The sequence below is a fragment of the Triturus cristatus genome, chromosome 7 (genome assembly GCF_964204655.1).
Source record: "Triturus cristatus chromosome 7, aTriCri1.1, whole genome shotgun sequence".
Classification (NCBI taxonomy): domain Eukaryota; kingdom Metazoa; phylum Chordata; class Amphibia; order Caudata; family Salamandridae; genus Triturus; species Triturus cristatus.
The window spans coordinates 695,436,986-695,455,797 of record NC_140590.1 but is presented as its reverse complement, the minus strand read 5'-3'; the positions used below and the strand labels follow the sequence as shown (position 1 = coordinate 695,455,797).

Below are 18,812 nucleotides of genomic sequence, written 5' to 3'. Positions count from 1 at the left end.
AAGTTGGCAGGGTATGCTCAGACGTGAGTCCCTTGCTCACTTTGCCACTGGATTCAAGCAAGCCTGGCTGAAGATGGCTGAAATGCCAGAAACCGGTCCTAGGAAGCTTGTTTCCGGTCCAGGGAAGGCATGGCTTGGCAGTTCGGGCTGGACTGTTCCCATGAGGCACAGGGTCCGACTGATTTGCATATGGCCATGTCTGAACTGGGGTGGCAGAGTGGGCTAAAGAACGGTGATGGATCAAACCCAGATCTGTTGACTGGGTGTGAGTGTTTGATTGGTTCTGATGCTCCGTCCATCACCACCCCCTTTTGTACCGCTTTGTTCGCCATAAGTTGGCAGGGTATGCTCAGACGTGAGTCCCTTGCTCACTTTGCCACTGGATTCAAGCAAGCCTGGCTGAAGATGGCTGAAATGCCAGAAACCGGTCCTAGGAAGCTTGTTTCCGGTCCAGGGAAGGCATGGCTTGGCAGTTCGGGCTGGACTGTTCCCATGAGGCACAGGGTCAGACTGATTTGCATATGGCCATGTCTGAACTGGGGTGGCAGAGTGGGCTAAAGAACGGTGATGGATCAAACCCAGATCTGTTGACTGGGTGTGAGTGTTTGATTGGTTCTGATGCTCCGTCCATCACCACCCCCTTTTGTACCACTTTGTTTGCCATAAGTTGGCAGGGTATGCTCAGACGTGAGTCCCTTGCTCACTTTGCCACTGGATTCAAGCAAGCCTGGCTGAAGATGGCTGAAATGCCAGAAACCGGTCCTAGGAAGCTTGTTTCCGGTCCAGGGAAGGCATGGCTTGGCAGTTCGGGCTGGACTGTTCCCATGAGGCACAGGGTCAGACTGATTTGCATATGGCCATGTCTGAACTGGGGTGGCAGAGTGGGCTAAAGAACGGTGATGGATCAAACCCAGATCTGTTGACTGGGTGTGAGTGTTTGATTGGTTCTGATGCTCCGTCCATCACCACCCCCTTTTGTACCGCTCTAAAAGAGAGAAGACATGTTCTATTTGTCAAAAGTGAAACATTAGTAATGTCATGCATTTTGCTTCTTATGTTCTGCACCATAGTCACTGTAGCAGATCAGAGAGATGCTGTGCCAGGCTGTGCTGGGCCTCTAAGCACCCAGCCTCACTTCCTAGCCATTGAAGCCTAGAATACCTATGAATGCCCAGGTTCTGTACAAAGGTTGGCGGAAGGCAATTAGGGACCGTCCTAAATGTGTGTGACTTCACTGTGTGTGTCCTGTGAGTTCCAACACATGAGCATAATACCAGCTTTTAAATCCTGTGAGTTCCAAAACGAGACAGCTTTCAAATCCTGCTGAAGACCTTACATTGGTGGCTACATCAAGCAGGTAGCGATGGACCATTTTATGCCCGTTAATCTCCTACACACGTCATTTTCCTAGAACATCCCTATTCTCAATCCCGTTATTATGCTGGAGTGGGCCTGTTCCATTACAGGTACAGGAAAGCAGGAGTGTGATCGCAAGAGCACACAGAAGATTTAAACCTGTTTACGGGCAGACCTCTTGATTGCGTTGGTTCTTGCTGGATCCTTGCAGCTGAGGAATGTTTAATGGAGTGAGTGAGTAATGAGGAATAATTAACATACTTTTGTGGTGAAGGGGCACTTCCGAGAGAAACAGCATGAGGATAGGGCCAAAATGCTAGAGTATGAGTGAGTGTGTGATCTCTTGTTTTGCGGGGACATCTGATGGTGAAAAAGTAGCTCATAGTGTTTGGATTTCAAACTAAACAAAAAAATAAATGTTCCTCTCCAAAGCAAAATCACCTGGCCCATCTCTATTTCTAAATGCAGTGTGATGCAACTCCGCGTCAAGTTTAGGGCAACTTCATGTGGATTCTTCCCTGCTTGGGATGTGCCAGCATTGGGAAGAGCCTTGGGACAGGATCCTTACCCTGTATCAATCCCTTGCAATTTTCTTAGCACACTGCCCTCCTTTGCCTCTTTTCTACTGTAATTTATGTTTTTATCTTTCACAGAATCATTAATTTCACCACCCTGGTATCTTAATGTCAACTGCACCAATGAGTTGCAGCAGCACAGCACCTCTCTTTAGGGACTCTCAGCCCTAACAGTCTTGCTGAATATAAAAGGCCCAAGTCATTCCCTTAGCTCTTTCTTCATTGAGCGACCTTGGCTCATCCCAGTTGCACAGGTACAATAAGCATGCATGCTCCTGTGATGAGGATACATCACTTACTGCCCCTTGATGGCAGCCATCTGTATTATTCCTCGTAGGCAAACACAATAAGATGATGGGCGGAGTGCTGAAACTTTTCAGACACTCACCCCCAGTCACTATTAGATCTGGGTTGAATCCATCATCGTTATTTAGCTCACTTCGCCACCCCAGTTCAGACCCAGCCATCTGCAAATCAGTCTTGACCCTGTTCCTCGCCCCGTCCACAAGGAGAGTTTCGTCACTCAGACCATCATCTTTTTGTGTTTGCTATGTTAGCCCTAAGTAGCCACGGGTATGCCCTACTGGTAGCTGTGGTTCAATCACTCAGGCACACCGAGTGACCCTTTTCGTGGCCATGTTTTAACACTCACAGTCTTGGAGAAGCCACGTTTCATTCATCTTAGGCAATCAGACATGCTTGGTGGCCATCCACTTTCAGTAGCCGTGCTTCAGTCAGTCAAGCCATCTAGGTGGACTGACACTTCCAGTGGCAGTGCTTCACTCACTTTCACTTCAAACAGGTCTTTCAGATGGCCAGACTTACTTACATATGCCTACTACCCCTCCTGGGATATAGGCCCTCAACCAGGACACTTCAGACATCCCTGTCCTGGGCTTTTCTTTCAATCTAACTCTAGACGTAACCCATCTCCTTGCAGTCAGCCTCAAGGCCTTGGCACTATGAGTTTCTTGCCCTTCCTCTCTTCCTTTTCCCATGAGGGTTCCAGTTCAGGGCTTGCATAGCGATGTTTGATGCGGGCTTGCAGACATTGTGACCTAAGCATCTTTTGATGATTTCTTGATGGGCAGGGAGTTGGAAAGTCTGCGGCCATAGGTTGCTGTTGCTGATGGTGTTTGGCCAGTTGATTTGAGAGAATTTTCCTTAGACAGGTGTTGATGGAGGTCTGGACTTTGTTGGTGGTGGTCACTGGTGTCCTCCAAGTTTCTACTCCTTACAAAAGGACCGATTATTTGTTGGTGTTAAAAAGCCTGGTCTTGGTTTGCAGTGTTAGGACCTTGGAGCTCCTTATCGTCTTTAGCTGAATGAAGGGAGCTCTTGCGTTGCCGATTCTTGCCCTTACGTCGGTGCTTGTGCTGTTCTGCATGTCTATGACGCTGCTCAAGTAGGTGAAGGCCTCAACTTCTTCCAGCGCATCGCCTGCAAGAGTGACTGCAGCTGCAGTGGCTGTGTTAGCCTTCAGGATCTTGGTTTTTCTCCTGTGGATGTTGAGGCCAAGTTGTGCTGATGTGGTTGCTACATTGTCGATCTCCTCCTGCATCTACAGATGGATATGGGAGAGTAGGGCAGGTCGTCGAGCTGTGTCCAAGGTGTCCACTGGATCAAATGGTCTTACAACCAACTCCCTATCCTTGCATGCCTTTACAGCTGAACATTCACTGTAAAAAGTCAATACCTCACCCACCCCATCACGTCTGGGTTTTCTCCATGGTCATGTCATCATGAGTTGCTGGAAGGCTGGAATCCCTAGGTGCTGCCTCTTCCTCCTGGGCTGACCAATGACCTTGCAGCTTTAGTGGATTTGGCTTATAAGTTGTGTGTAGTAGCTGATGCTACAAAAAACAAGTTAGTTCATGCTGTTGTATTCTTTATGTACTCTGCTTGTTGAGCCTTCTCCGCCCCTTCTTTTGGGGCGGGAGGGTGGCATCCAAGACGCTGAACAGAGGGTGCCACTGGGTTTATATATCCTGGCCCCTCCCTCTTTGTCCTGCTTGAAGATGTGGACTGGCTGGAAATTGGTGGATAGGTGTCAGTCCTTCCTACGCCTGGGGTCAAACTTTGTGTTCCCTGCTGGGCCTGGGTGGGGGTAGTCTTTCTCAGGGCACTCAGCAAATATCCTGGACATTGATCACTGCCTCTGGGAAGGAATCTGGAGCAAATCTCCAGCGAGCATCAGCAGACCCAACATTATCCAAACCGGATTCCGGGGATCCTGTCTTTCCAAGCAGGCAAGACAAGCTGGGGCTGTTATTGAAGGAAGAGGGATCCCTTTTTTATGTATATTTAGATTAGGGGATAGCATGGTCTTTGGATATTTCACTTCAAGATGCATGTCCTATTTAACAGGACATTGCAATGTACAGCTCTTTTTGAACTCGTTGCTGCAATTTAACCAGCTCAACAGATGTGCAATACAATGCTCTAAAACACGCTACGATGCATGTCTCATGCATGGAGCATTTCATGGTGCATTTTCTATCCGCTGGCCATGCAGCGCACTGCCTGGCAGGGACATTACACAAGGACATGCCCCAAATACACCATTCTAAGGCGTGCTCGAGTCTCGTCATTGTGTCATTCCTTTAAAAGAGCCGTTTGTTCTGTGCATGGGGCGGGAAACTGTGCCTGTTTAGTGTCTAGTATTTGTGGCCCTGTGGGTGTCACAGCTGTAATAAGGGGCATCTAAACTAGAAGCGCGGGTCCAAATTAAATTTGCTGTTGGCCTCTGGGATTTTATGGTGGGGAGCGAGGGTTACAACAATAAATTAATAATATTCAGACTGGAAATGGAGGGGAACTTTCCATGACCCAAAACTGAAGGGCTCACATTCTAAATGAGGTTTGTTTGAGAGCTATGTTTATTTGATTCTTTATTTCATGCAATTGTGTGTGTTGGTTTTTTTAAATTAGACGATTGAGTATGTGTGTGGTGATGTACAAAATGAAGTCGAATCCAGTAATCACTCGATGTAGGTTTATCGGCTCAACCCTCCCCAGCGTCCCAGCAGCAACAAAGAGAAGGTTTCAAACTGGATCCTTCTGCATTCCACATTCCAAGGTTGACCAACCTGGAATGCGGAATGCATCCCATCACAACAATGTGTTTTGGGTACTTAATTGTACATCGTTCTTCAAATGGATAAAGGGGTGCATTGGAACCGAATAAGGTGAAAACTCCTGTTTGCGCCTTAATTGGGATTTCGAGATTTGTCATGATAACCACGTCTGCACGGGGTGTAAAGAAAATGTGATGAGGGGCCCCTGAGACTCCCAAACCTCACAGATATTCATTGGCCTTGGGATAAATGGGGACCCCTCGAAGGGCTGCCTCCCGGACCCCCGCGCTGCAGGGGCCTGCTTTACGCACCTGCGGGTTTTTCACTGTATGATTTTTGTGCGTGGTAATACCTGGCAGAATTTCTGCAGGGGCAGGGTGAGCCCGTCATTCCACACGTGCACACTTCGGAACAGACAGAAACATGCCATTACCATGTTATCGCCCATTGTGGGTGTGGAAATTAGAAGGATACTGTATTTTGTGGCCATTAAACATCTCACATGAGGGTATTTCTATTTAGCACCCCTCATATTGCCGCCTGAGATCCAATGAGTCCATTAATGGCGTATGCCACCCCATATAAATACATTTGCAAATACCCCAAACATACTATATATTGAAGGGCGGGTTGTTGAGGGATGCATCTCCCAGCATTCATGAAGAGGAGACCTGAGAGCTCCATAGCTTATTGGGAGGGCTATACAATGCTTAGTAAACAAACATTGCACGGCCATTACTGTGCCAAAGATTATGTGGTTTCACTTTCTGGAACTTTATTGGGGGGGTCAAATGTTATTTGAGATCACTTGCATGGAAGTTGCAGTGGGAAAGGGTTGTATGATTTCACTTCCGGTGATGTAATAGCAGGTCAAAAAGCATGTGGAGTTATTTTCACTCCCTCTGCCATGTCAGTGAATCTACAGCCTTTTTTGAAGCAGGGACTGGGATACCCGTGAAGAGGTCACCCTGTGAGCTTTTGGTAGTAATGTGGACTTTGCTGGGGACTGGCACAGGGCGGGAGGCCCCAGGATGGGCCCCAGGATGAGTAACGTGGAAGCTGTAGTGTGGTGCATCCCATCCTCGTCGCCACATTTGTAATGATGACTTCCACACGTTGAGGAATAGAGTAGATGTTTATTAGAATACTTCCAACATATACAACTTAGTGGAGAGATCCGGGAGGAGCCTCCGGTCTCTACAGTCATCAGCTGTCGTCTGTCAACATTCCAGAACGTACAGCTGATGACAAGGGGGAAGAGCAGGTGGGGGGGGGGGGGGGGGAACAAAGTAGTGAACAACGCAACATGTGGCTACAGGAAGGGTCTGATTTTGTGCTGGAGGCAGGGCTGGAAACACAGGTTGTCTGGGTTTTATTCTGTAAACGCTCCGAGCGCAGGCTGGTGTCTGTATGGAAGCTGAGAGTGTGGTCACAGGCATTGATGCGGGGTAGAAGTGACCGAGGCGCATGTCTGAGAGCCAGCTCTGGGTGTGTGTTGACAGGAGCTGCCGTTCAGGAGTATGAACACGGAGGGAGTCGTCTTCAGGTTTGTGGCTGGCAACTATGTGTTGATGGTTCCCAGGCAGACTCGGAGGCATGTGGTCTCTTTGGTGGATGACGCCCTGGTGTGAGGTGGAGTATCCTTGGTATATTACGGAAGGGACCTGTGTTTCTAGCATTGACGTCATTTAGGGGTTGCCAGGGGTCGCAGTGTGACTCTTAGACTGCTGCTTGTGACGCCCAGCAGTGCCTTGCGACCCCTAGGGATACAGTGACGTTGTTTGCGTGTCTCATTCAGTATGCTATAGCTGTGGAACTGTGAGCGAGTAAATTAGTGTTTTTAATGTGTGTGCTTTGCTGCGTGTTTGAGAATTGTGTTTGTTATACCTATAGACTGTGTGTGTGTGTGTGTGTTTTAGGAATGTGTGCCCAAGTTGTGTGTATCAAGAATATTTGTATGACTGTGACCATGTTAGGTTCTCAGATCTAAGATGGTCACAGTCATACACATATTCTCGACACACAACCTGCATCCATTCCTAAAACACATGCATATAAAAATATTTTCTAACTTAAGGTCCAACAAACGCACATTCCTCAAACATTCAGCAAAACACATATTAAAAAACCACTCAGTGACACGCTAACAGACGAGGCAAGGTGCACACAGGTGACGGTCTCCTGTACTCGCAACCAGAAGAAATGTAGCCAGAAAATGTAGCCAGAAAATGCACCCAGATAGGACGTGACTTAATGAACATCCCACCTTAATGAAATGAAGAAAGGTGATAGAGCACTGGCTGTACTCCCAGCAAGAAATTTTTACATGCACACATGGTGGTGCCAGAGGTTTAACATGTTTTATAAATGTGTTCTATTGGGTACCAACTATTATTAGAACATTAGAACGTTGGCAGCTCCATTGAAGACAATGGAGTGCTCCGGGCTAATACTGGCCGGTATAAGCCCGGAGCTCCAACATTCCAATGATTGTCTTTGTTCACAGCTCTGGCTGTGAACAAAGACTTCAGGGAGCCTGAGGGGATTTCAATCCCCTCGCGCTCCCTGAAGGGCTTTGTTTTGGTAGAACATTCTGCCCTCTAGTGGCAGAATGTTCTAATAGCCTTATAACCCTTCGTAGCAGGGCTATACCACTGTTAATGGCCCGCTGCTGTTGTTAAAGTCCCTCGCCTTCGGCTCGGGCCTTTAACGCTGCAGCGGGCCATTAACAGCCGGTATAGCCCGCTACGGCGGGCTATAAGGCTATAATATAGTTCCAAGAGACAATTCAGTTTGCGACATTAACTATATATAAAGTTTAGATAATATGTGTTTGTAATGGATGTCCAAATCAGGTCCAGGAACGCCCGCTCCGGGGTGGAGTTTTAACATCCATATAAAATAAAGTGATTATCCTGAAAATATCAACTAATAAAAAAAAATAGGATTCAAAAGTAGGTCCATGCTACACAGATAAGTGATTACGTTAAAACGCTTTCCCCAGAATAAGTCCACAGATTTCCTGTGCATACAGTCAGCTTTTACTAGAGGAAAACCAAAGAATTGGAAATTGTGTGTGAGTAGAGCGACTGTGTTTTTGATGGGTGTATTTGCTCCTGGGGCTAAGCAGATGCATTCTATGTGCATACTGACTCTTATAAGGAGGGCTTATACATATCCAACCAGGGTTAGCCTTTGCATAATGGTTATGATATTATGAGTCGGCACAGGCATACTGGCATCTACTGGTTGTGCCAAGACACATGGAGATTCTGTCGGGCATTTTAACCCCTTCCACGCGGGGGATAATTCTCCTGCGGCGCGGGGGGGGGTGGCGCTGTGCTCGTGACGAGCCCAGCTCGGCATGAGGCACAGTGGAGCTGTGATCATGACGAGCTGAGCTTGTCACAACTCCGCCCACTGATTGATTCTCCCACACAGGTGGGGAATCAACCGCACGTGGGCGTGCCGCGACGGTTATGACGAGCCCAGCTCGTCATGAGCACAGCTCCACTGTGCCTCATGACAAGCTGGGCTCATCATGAGCGTTGATGCGGCTAAGGCTGCTATTTAGGTCTTTAACGCTATGTCTAAGCTTGCTATGGTTTTGCATAGGCAAATTATGGCTGACATACTATGGCTAAGCCGAGGGTATAAGTCTGCGTCTGAGCATTTGAACCTATGTTTAAGAGAATGATCGCTGTAGCTGGTCTATGATGGCTGTTCTCTAGTCCTATGATGGATATTCTCTAGCCCTATGAAGGCTGTTCTCTAGCCCTATGATGGATGTTCTCTAACCCTATGATGGATGTTCTCTAGCCCTATGATGGATGTTCTCTAGCCCTATGATGGATGTTCTCTAACCCTATGATGGATGTTCTCTAGCCCTATGATGGATGTTCTCTAGCCCTATGATGGATGTTCTCTAGTCCTATGATGGATGTTCGTTCTCTAGTCCTATGATGGATGTTCTCTAGTCCTATGATGGCTGTTCTCTAGTCCTATGATGGCTGTTCTCTAGTCCTATGATGGCTGTTCTCTAGTCCTATGATGGCTGTTCTCTAGCCCTATGATGGATGTGATGGATATTCTCCTGGTCTATGATGGCTGTTCTCTAGTCCTATGATAGATGTTCTCTAGTCCTATGATGGCTGTTCTTTCGCCCTATGATGGCTGTTCCCTAGCCTTATGATGGCTGTTCTCTAGCCCTATGATGGCTGTTGTCTTGGCCTATGATGGCTGCTGTCTTGGCCTATGATGGCTGTTCTCGAGCCCTATGATGGATGTTTTCTAGACCTATGATGGATGTTCGTTCTCTAGTCCTATGATGGCTGTTCTCCAGCCCTATGATGGCTGTTCTCCAGCCCTATGATGGCTGTTCTCCAGCCCTATGATGGCTGTTCTCTAGCCGTATGATGGCTGTTCTCTAGCCCTATGATGGCTGTTCTCTAGCCCTATGATGGATGTTCGTTCTCTATTCCTATGGTGGCTGTTCTCGAGCCCTATGATGGCTGTTCTCTAGCTCTATGATGGATGTTCTCTAGTCATATGATGGCTGTTCTCTCCCTATGATGGCTGTTCTCCTGCTCTGTTCTGCTGAAGTTTTGTGATTGAGCCTCTGGAACATCAACACAACAGCGTAGTGAATGTGGCTGATAACTAAATCACAATGTTACCTACTTTAATATACTATTGTTGTTTTTCTATACCACATATTGTAGGTTTTATTTTTCTCATTTTCCATGATGTCACTTTTGTTAATGACACCAAGGTCAATGATTGTGGAACATCACTTTCTGTGAAATCAGCTGAGTCTGAGGTCAAATGATGCGGCTTCATGTGAAGTCACTATGGTCAAAGGGCATGTGATGTCACTTCCGCTACCCCAGGCATTTTGGTGAATTGTCGTTACTATACCAGGAGTGCCTTATACTGATTAAACTAAATGGACTCAGGTATGGAGTCTTGCAGGATGCTGTAAAGGACTTGGAAGCAGAATGCAGATTCCATTTGAGCAAATGTGTGTTTGCGGGTGTATGCTCCAAGGTGAGAGGCCAGCCCCCCAGAGAGGGAGGATGTGCTCTGAGCCACCCCACTGTCACCCAATGAGTGATATTGTGTAGCAACTTGTGAGACTGACGACCAATGTGGGAGACTGTTCTCCCAGCTGCAAATCAGTGCTCCACGGTGTGAGACGGTATCGCAGAGAGTGAGATCCTACTCCAGAGCGTGAGACTGACACCCAGTGGTGGGACTGTCCTCTTCTGTACGCAGCAAACATCCAGTGGATGAGACTGTGCTTGAAGTTCTGAGACTGACCCCTATGCAGCAAGCAAGTGCTAAAGGTGAAAGACTGACGGAGTAAGTGAGGCTTTAGGTTTTGGGAAAGAATACCTGGAAACATGGGCACATACTAGACTCAGTGCTGACGAAGAGCAATATGGGCATGAAAAGAGAACGGTGCTCTGCTGGGAAAGAAGCAGCGTGGAGATGAGAGGACACAAGATAATTACAATAAAGACAAAGGTGGAAAGGTAAATACATAGAGACGAAATATCAATAAGGAAGGGAAGAAAAATACTGACGGAGAGAGGATAAAGGGAGAGACCTCTACATGGGGTGAAAGTGCGCAGGAGAAGAAATTAATGGAGGGACAAGGAGACTGACAAAGAAAAAGCGAGTGCTGCGAGAAGCGACGCTGTCACCTTCCTTCCCTCTTCGTTAAAGTTTCCCTGGCGACTTTCAGCGCCCTTGAATTAGGCAGTAGGTGGCGAGACAGCGAAAGTAAGTGAAAATGACAGAACGGCTTCTCTTCCCCGCCGAGTGGAAGCCATCAGTGAACCAAGACGAGAAGAGAAGGAAGAAAGACGAGCGCATCAGAAAGAGCGGCCCCTCGGATCACTGGGAGCCGCCGTCAGTCCGAGCGGCCCTAGCGCCGCACCCTCTTCCCTTCGGCGGCCAGAATCCGAGCGTCCAGGGCCGGGGCATAGTATGCAAGAGTCCAGGGCCGGCCGCCGGGGCATTGCAGCATCATGTAACCTAATGAATGAATAATATAACACTGACTGCTGCAGAGCAGCAGCTCCGAAGCGGTGTATGTATTCAGCAACAGGTCGTATTTTCATGGTACTCCTTTATCGGTCGTAGAAAGATGAAAAGTTAAACGGAGCCACTGTCAGTTACACATAGATGTCAGCAGTGAGTGTTTAACCTTAACGGGCATGAGCAACTCTGCTCATCTCAATATATAACAACGTTTTGCATCTTTAAAGTGCACGGTTGATATGTGCGTGGCCTGCGATTCTTTTCTCTTTTGTACATATTCAACAAAACAAAAGTTGAGGTTGTTACATTTATTTCCGTCTATTGAAATTGATTTAATATGCAAAGATGACGTTACTCGTATCAATGTGAAGGTGGAAGGAGCAAGGACAGGCGATGACATTGGAAGGGCAGCTCCTTCGAGGTCGTCAACAAAGTGCCCCCTGGGGAATAAAACCTGAGGAGAGGGTGTAGCGCTCAGTCGCAAACATGTTCAGTGGCAGGGATGATGGGTGGTCACAAAGTGGTGGGCAGAGCCGAAAGTGCACACCTGGCCCCTAGCTATGGTGGACGTGCTTGTAGCGAAGTCATGGTGGGTTCAGCTATTGTAAGGATACGTGTACCTGCCCCCTCGTTGTCTCCCACCGGCTGGTGTATTTGGGTCAGTAGTCCCAACTCCAAACCTGGCCTAAATGTAGTCAGCAGTGGTGAAGAATGCATGGCAACGGCATACTGAATCCATGGCAACCTTGGTTGTCATCAATCTATGTGTGACTTTATGCATGCAGGAAGATGCATGCTATGAAGCAAATGTTAACACATACTAAACAACATAACTGCTTCTACTTCAGAGATACCCCTGGCAAGACATGAAGCCTTTTCTCTGCCCGGAAGTTAAGGCTGATTTGTCAGGTATCCAGGATCCTATTAGGAAATGACATGAAGGTGTAGGCCCCACACCTGCCGTGAGCAGTTCCTGTGAAATCTTTCAATAATGTGGTTTATAGATTTCTGCAGACCTCCATGAAGGCCCAGTGAGGCGGATAGTGCTGTTGGTGCGTGGGAGGATCAAAGGGAGGGTGCTAATGTACTATTTCTGTTTGTGAACATTTGATGGAGGCGCACACCTGTCAGGAGCTATTTAGGGCGATTGAAGGACACTGCACCATAAGACTCAAAAAGAAAACACTGGTAGGCTCTGCACCAGGGCAAGGCACCCCACTGCGGACACTGTGCATACTGTCGTCTAGTCCACTCTTGTTTCTTTGGCTATGCCACATCGGGCCCGCATAGCCCCAGTTATGAGCTGCTAATGGATAGGGAGGTAAGAGAGAAGGCCAGATTATTTCCTTTTTAGCTGACATTATTCACGGCAACTGCAAGCATATATCTTCTGTTGCAGAGGTTGGTATTGGAAATGGGCTGGCCTAATCAATTTCTTTTCATCGAAACACCGCTGTAACCTGAAGTCACCATGTGGATTTTGACCTTTTGTCCCCCTGTGTTCCAGGTACACCATCACTGCTGAGTCCAGGGCAGTGCTTAATTTGTGTTGGTGCTTAGCACCGGCACTTACTTATCGGGGCCGGGTCTACACACATCTGCTGCACGTCACATATTCAACTGATGATATTTATATATTTACCTCCCTACCAGACTTGTCGAAGAGTGCTGTTCTCGTCTCCCCAGGTGAAGAGTGTTGCGGCTGTGAGACTGAGCTAGGAGGAGATTCTAATGAAGTGTTGCCACTAGGTGGGACACTGATTGGCCTGGATTTTGGTTCTGGGGGGCAGGGGCTGTGCGGCAGCAGGCAGCATGTGCAGATTTTGAAAAGATTTCCACGCCCCAGCACACCCGCGTGCCACACCCCACGAGTCTTCGTTCAAGTCATCCTGACGACGTTGAAAGATTGAGGGCAGGCAGCAGACGCACCACGACCAGGCCTAATCAGTTAATAAAAGCAGTGCAGTATCCCGGACCACCGCGAGTAACGGTAAGTAAGTACTACTAATTAGCAGTAGCCACGCCATTGCCAAATCAACACTGCTGTTTTTTGGTAGCGTGGTGGTAGCTCCAGCGGTGGCGGCTCAACAAGATTCCATGCTGATGATGCACTGCCTGGCCCAGTAGCCGGCGGCGGCCGCACACTTATATCACGATAGCGCCCGCCCAGCCCCTGCCCTTGAAGTATCCTCCCCTGCTCAGAGTGGCTAAATCCGTGCAGGCTTCCAAAAAGGGGCTCGTGATACACTGTCTATCTTTGCTACCTTAAAATATCAATGTATTCTGGCAGCTAGGATATCAATCCAACAAAATATCTTACCTGATTTTCCTTTAAGTAAGGCATTTCGAGTTAAGAAAGCTGGCAGGCGGGAACAAGGAGACAAGCCTTTAATCCTTTCAACACCTTTGTATCAGTGGTAAATTTGAGCCTAAATTGGGCGGCCGTGAGGTGGTTATAAAAGCGGACTCGATACAGGTGTGGTTTTTTGCTTTCCCAAACCACTTGTGAGACAGGACGCCATATTATCAACATTTGATACGGATTCAGGTGAGGCCGTATACGCAATGCGGGACGCTAGATTGAATTGAAACATCTGGATTGTGTATGTGGAAATTTTTAACTTTCAGCGGAATGATTAATAGGAGTTAAATTCTTGTTTAACAATAGATTCATGTCGGCACATATGGGGCATTTTCTTGGGTTCTGATCATTGGCAGGATGATGTTTTAAGGCTCGCAATTGTGATTGCATCGGGTGGAGTCACGATATATTGGGGCATGTGTTGTACACGTTTGGCTCAATATGAAGAAAATAAGCCTAGTTGCTTTATAGTCGAACATGCTGGACAGGTACACATGATTGTGGCTATAAAAAGGTAGCCTGGTTTCATTGTATAATGCACCAATTTTTTTTAAAAAATCCCTCGCATTTCATTATATAGCATGGTTGTCAGCAAAGTGCTTACACATTCCCCCACTTTGTATGAAAAGACATCCCTCCCAGGACGGTTAATTCCAACAGTTGAAATGCTAAATTTGAGCTGGTGGTATGCAAGGGGAGTTTAAGTGAATTGCCCAGAATCACAGGATGTTGATCCAAAGCCGAGATCCGACCCGGATTCCCCAGCTCTGGCCATTATGCCATTTCCTCTCCCCACTTTCATGGTTAGAAGTTGGTTCGGTTTTAGGCCGCGCTACCAGGAGAAATGGACTGGTGCAAGCTGCCTCGTGATGAGAGCTCCTGCACTTATCTTTTTTTACAAATTAACCACTGGTCAAGAGACGCAGCCTGCGGTCAGATAGAGAGGTAGTTGGGCTGTGGGAAAAGACACCAGGACGCGTCCTTTCGGAGTTAGGGGATTCAGGACCCAGGCTTCCGCAAGGGCCCAGTCGGTTCAGTCATCATTGATTCAGGGCTCTCATGCGGTAACGGGGATCATAGCTCCTTTTATTCTCGTGCACTCACTATGAAATGGTGCGCGTCAGCAGTTTTCCTCACTCTCCCTAACTAGCTCTACATAATGGGTACGTTGTACGTCATCTAGTATGCTCCTTTCGGCATCCATCGGGAGGTGTTGCCTAGCAACGCATGCCGTAATCCTGTGAGCGCCACCTGTCAGAGGAACTGTGACGTTGAATGCACACCAGCTGAGTACACTCACGAGGGCGTGGTACTCATGCTGTTTCTTAGTTCGGAGAGTCAGACTCACACTTCCCTGAACCTAAATATATGACGGTATTTAACTACTTTTCTGTGTTCCGTGACATTTTACAATTTTTTTTTACCAAGTCTCCTTGTGTCTTATTGCAATCAGGGCCGTTTCTAGGTGTTTTGCCGCCCTAGGCGAGAATTGAAAAATGCCGCCCCCTCATTGAGCTCTCATGTGACTCCGGCTGCCCTCTCTCTACCGGGATGTCATGTAACGGCCAGAGCTGCCGACTATGGAACTGGGGAAGCAGGTTTGAGTGTCGACATCGGCTCATCATCCTGTGATTCTGGCAAATCACTTAATCTCCCAAGCCTATAAACAATGCATGTGTTTGTGATATAATTGTGTAATGTAAGTGGTGCGCATGTAAAGCGCTTCAATATCTTTGGGTCAAGTTGGAGCTATATTTTAAAAACTACAGAAGAATGCACTAACAGGTTAAAACTAAAAACAAAGCCTTAACATAAGGAAAGACAAAAAGATACCCATTTACTGGATGATTTGTACAGAGCGAAACCAGAAAATCTGGATAAATCGTGGCTTCCATACTGAAATTGTGTGATCTTAGGCAAATATTTAATTTCACTAAAACTCTTTTTGCTTCACTATCGCATTATAAGCACTTTAGAATATTTGAGATTAGACTATTAGTTGTACACAACTATCTCTTTTAATAAGTACTTCTCAATGCAGTGCTGTAATGTGCCTAATTAATATCAAAGCTTCCACGTGTGAAAGGAAAGCACTTTTTTTGAACTTCGAAGAGACTTTATCATATTTTACGTGGTTTGTTGTATGATTTGCAAAACACATATTTTCAGGGCTTGGCTCGTGCATGGCCTCTAAGATCCGAACCAGACCCTTGGCCTGGCTCTCCCTGTTAATTTTGTTGGCTCGTCCACCTCTACTCCTAACTAATACATTATCTCGGTCACTCAACCTCTAATTCACGCGCTCACTGACTGGTAATCACAATCATTAATTTGTTCATTCTCTTAAAAACTCACTCATTCAGTCACTCGCCAACTGATGCATTCATTCATTCATGCAATCACGGAAGGGGACCAGGAATTTTGAATATGTTAACCCCTAAATAGCTGTGGAGAGGGCCTCGTCACATCATTACTGGAAACCCGAGGCCCGCTCCGGCAGGCATACATGAAAAATATATGCCAGACAATGTTTAGGAATAAAGCAATAGGGCAGTACATGAGTAATATTGAACACTTGAGGTGTGTCGAAGAACCCAAACGTAAGGAGTTTATACTATATTTAAAGGAAAATCAGTAGGGCATGACAAACTCCAGAGTAAATATAGTTTATGTTGTCTGTACTACTATGAACTGGTTATATTAGATTGCGGCAATACCCTTTTTTTTGTCAGTGGGGTGAGCACATCTTCCTAGATAGTCAGCTCACAGATGGCCAGGGCTTACTCAGCCTTTCACCTATATGGCGCTAATAAAATGAGTAGAACAAGTTGACTCAATATGTTTCCTAATATACAAGTGCTTTGAGATAATTGTTGCAAAAGCTATACAAGCCATAATTGTCATCCAATCACACAGAACACTTGGCAGCCATTAATGGAAGGTAAGACTAGGTGTTGTTACAATTAAATATGATTTTGGGTGAGCAAGTTACGAAAGGAAGTGGGCTCACTGTGGGTGTGCCCTTGCAACCCCCATTAATGGGTTAAAAACAGAGTGAATGAGTTCTCGGAGAGAGACTGAATTAGTGGTGCTGCATTTTAACCAGCCATGTTGGTAGTGACCGCTGCCCCATATAGTGCTCTGGCAGCAGTAGTTGAATTCCGTAAAACTAATTTCCATTTCAGTTTGGAGCAACAATAGCTAATTTTCATATAAATCTATTCTTACCTGATATGATACCGACCACCAGGATAAATTCGAGGACTTGGCAATTAGATGTAACCTGAAAATGGTCATAATAACAGCATTTCATGGAGTGCTGAAATACCATACATTTTCGTTTCTAAACGGTATTCTTCTACTCAATGGATTAACCTTGGAAGGATGAAAGGCTGAGTAGGCCCTACCAAAGTTTACACCCGTAGTCCGCAGATGGTGCACTCACCCCAGCAGCAAACGTGTACTTGTCTGATCCTCTTGACAGCATCTGGCCATGAAACTATTCATTAAACTATGTAACCTCCAGGACTAAGCAGCAAAGAGAGTGGGCAATCACCAGAAGTGGTTGGTTACTGTGGGCCTTCAGGTGTTCTTACGGTTGCTGCTCGCAACCAGCTTTTCACCACTGTTATCGATCCTGTATAATAAAAAATAAAATCTATGACAACAAGCGGCGTGCCAGACGTCTGATCCCGCTTCACTATGTCCAGCTACACATCATCAGCAATGGCCCCAGGCCTCTCACTGACACTCTCAGCAGAGAGGCCAGGCATTTCATGGGGACGGGGAAAGAATGCACCTCTAAGTTGTCAGGCAATGGCTGGAATGTTGCTCAGGGGAGGATATGTAGACATATTGTGTGTGCTGTTGTTTTGAAATCAGAACAGTATTTAACTCAGACACGCATAAAAAAACACTCTCCCCCACAGCCACACTCTTCACAGAGTCAGTCAGGTGCAACATACCATTTCAAGGCAGCGCACAATGGAACAGACTAGACTTTACACTTAGATACAGATATATTCCAAGAAGATGTGTGTTTTCTTTTGGGACGTAGTACCTTGCCAAAGAAATGGGGGCGGAGGTGAGGGTTCGCCATTATACCTAATTGTGGAACCGTGGACAGATCTTTATCTCGCTCTGAAACAGTATCCATATTTTTACCCAAAATATGATAACTTTCAAAACTGGCAACCTCTAGTTAATTTTGAAAATGTACAAACCAAACACTTACACCTACGCAACTGTCTCAAAAATACTTAGCAATTAAAATCGACATTTACCCACCTATCTGCGGGCAGGCACCTTGGGAGTTGGGATCAGCACAGGGTGCGAGGTGAGCACGAGAACAGAGGTCCGACTCCAATCGGGTCGAGAGCGCATATTTAGCAGCGCCGGCGGCACGGCCCTGGGCTGTGGCGCCGAACGTGACGTCACGAAGGCGCGCTACCCAATGCGCTTTCGAGGTCAAAGGCTGTTTAAGGTGATTTGAATCGATTCCTAAACTCATGCTTTTTGCCGCCCTCCCCCTTTTGCCGCCCTAGGCGGCTGCCTAGTCTTGCCTAATGGTAGAAACGGCCCTGATTGCAATGTCTGTTTCTTCCAACTTGAACGTAACTCATAAAGAATTTCTTCCTCTCCTGGAGAACCAAATCTCTGGAATTAAGTAGAACGAAAAGAATATGTTTTAAATTATCCACATGGGAAGGCAAAGGCACTATACAGAAACAGAAATAAAAGATGTGAATGCATTGTTTAGGTCCTAGAGGACTTTGAGTGTACAATCATATGCAAAAGAAAGAGAAAGGAGCTAAATATACTGGTGTTTTTGTTATTGCCCTTGTAGACCTATATGGCCATTTCTCTCCTAATTTTTTTTTCCCCAGAGCAAACAGGGGGAAAGAGAGACATTTGAAGACTATGTTTCTAGTCTAAAAAATGGCATTAAGTTGTAGGTTTGGAACTTTGCATGAAGACCTAATTAGAGACCAGGTAACCTTTTTATTCGGGGAACAAGGGTATACATGAAAAGCTCTGGAGTGAAGGCGGCGACTCTTTGAAAGATATAATCTCAGCACATCTATTTGAACGTTGTGCCAAGGTGACTCTGTATCCTGGTGACAAAGCAGCATAGGAGTCTGTTCACAAACTTCCTGATGGGAAGTAACAACGGTGGGACTGGAGTAAGGGAGGCCAATCGCCAGTTCCTACCAAAGTTGATAGCCAGACGCCTTATCCTGAGGCAGTACACAGCACACTACAAGATCTGTAAAGTGCCCTTTAAAAATGCCAAATGTCTTGAATACGGCATAATGATAGAGTATCAGTGAGTGTGCAGGGTAGGAGAAAGTGCAAAAGGACTATGGAAACTTGTCTACTTCGGGGGTAGGGGACCGA

General features: G+C 46.6%; 1 protein-coding gene across 8 annotated transcripts in view; it reads left to right on the top strand.

Annotated features, from left to right (window-relative positions):
* The window catches only part of SDK2 (sidekick cell adhesion molecule 2), a 1,027,095-nt gene that overhangs the window by 581,840 nt on the left and 426,443 nt on the right, over positions 1 to 18,812 (top strand). Inside the window, exon 1 of one of the 8 annotated variants that reach the window (XM_085617356.1) lies at positions 13,582 to 13,601. The exons of the other annotated variants lie outside the window; for them this stretch is intronic. The gene's annotated coding sequence lies outside the window, so the exon portion shown is untranslated. Of the gene's footprint in view, positions 1 to 13,581; positions 13,602 to 18,812 lie in introns of those variants that run through there. 8 annotated transcript variants of the gene reach the window in all.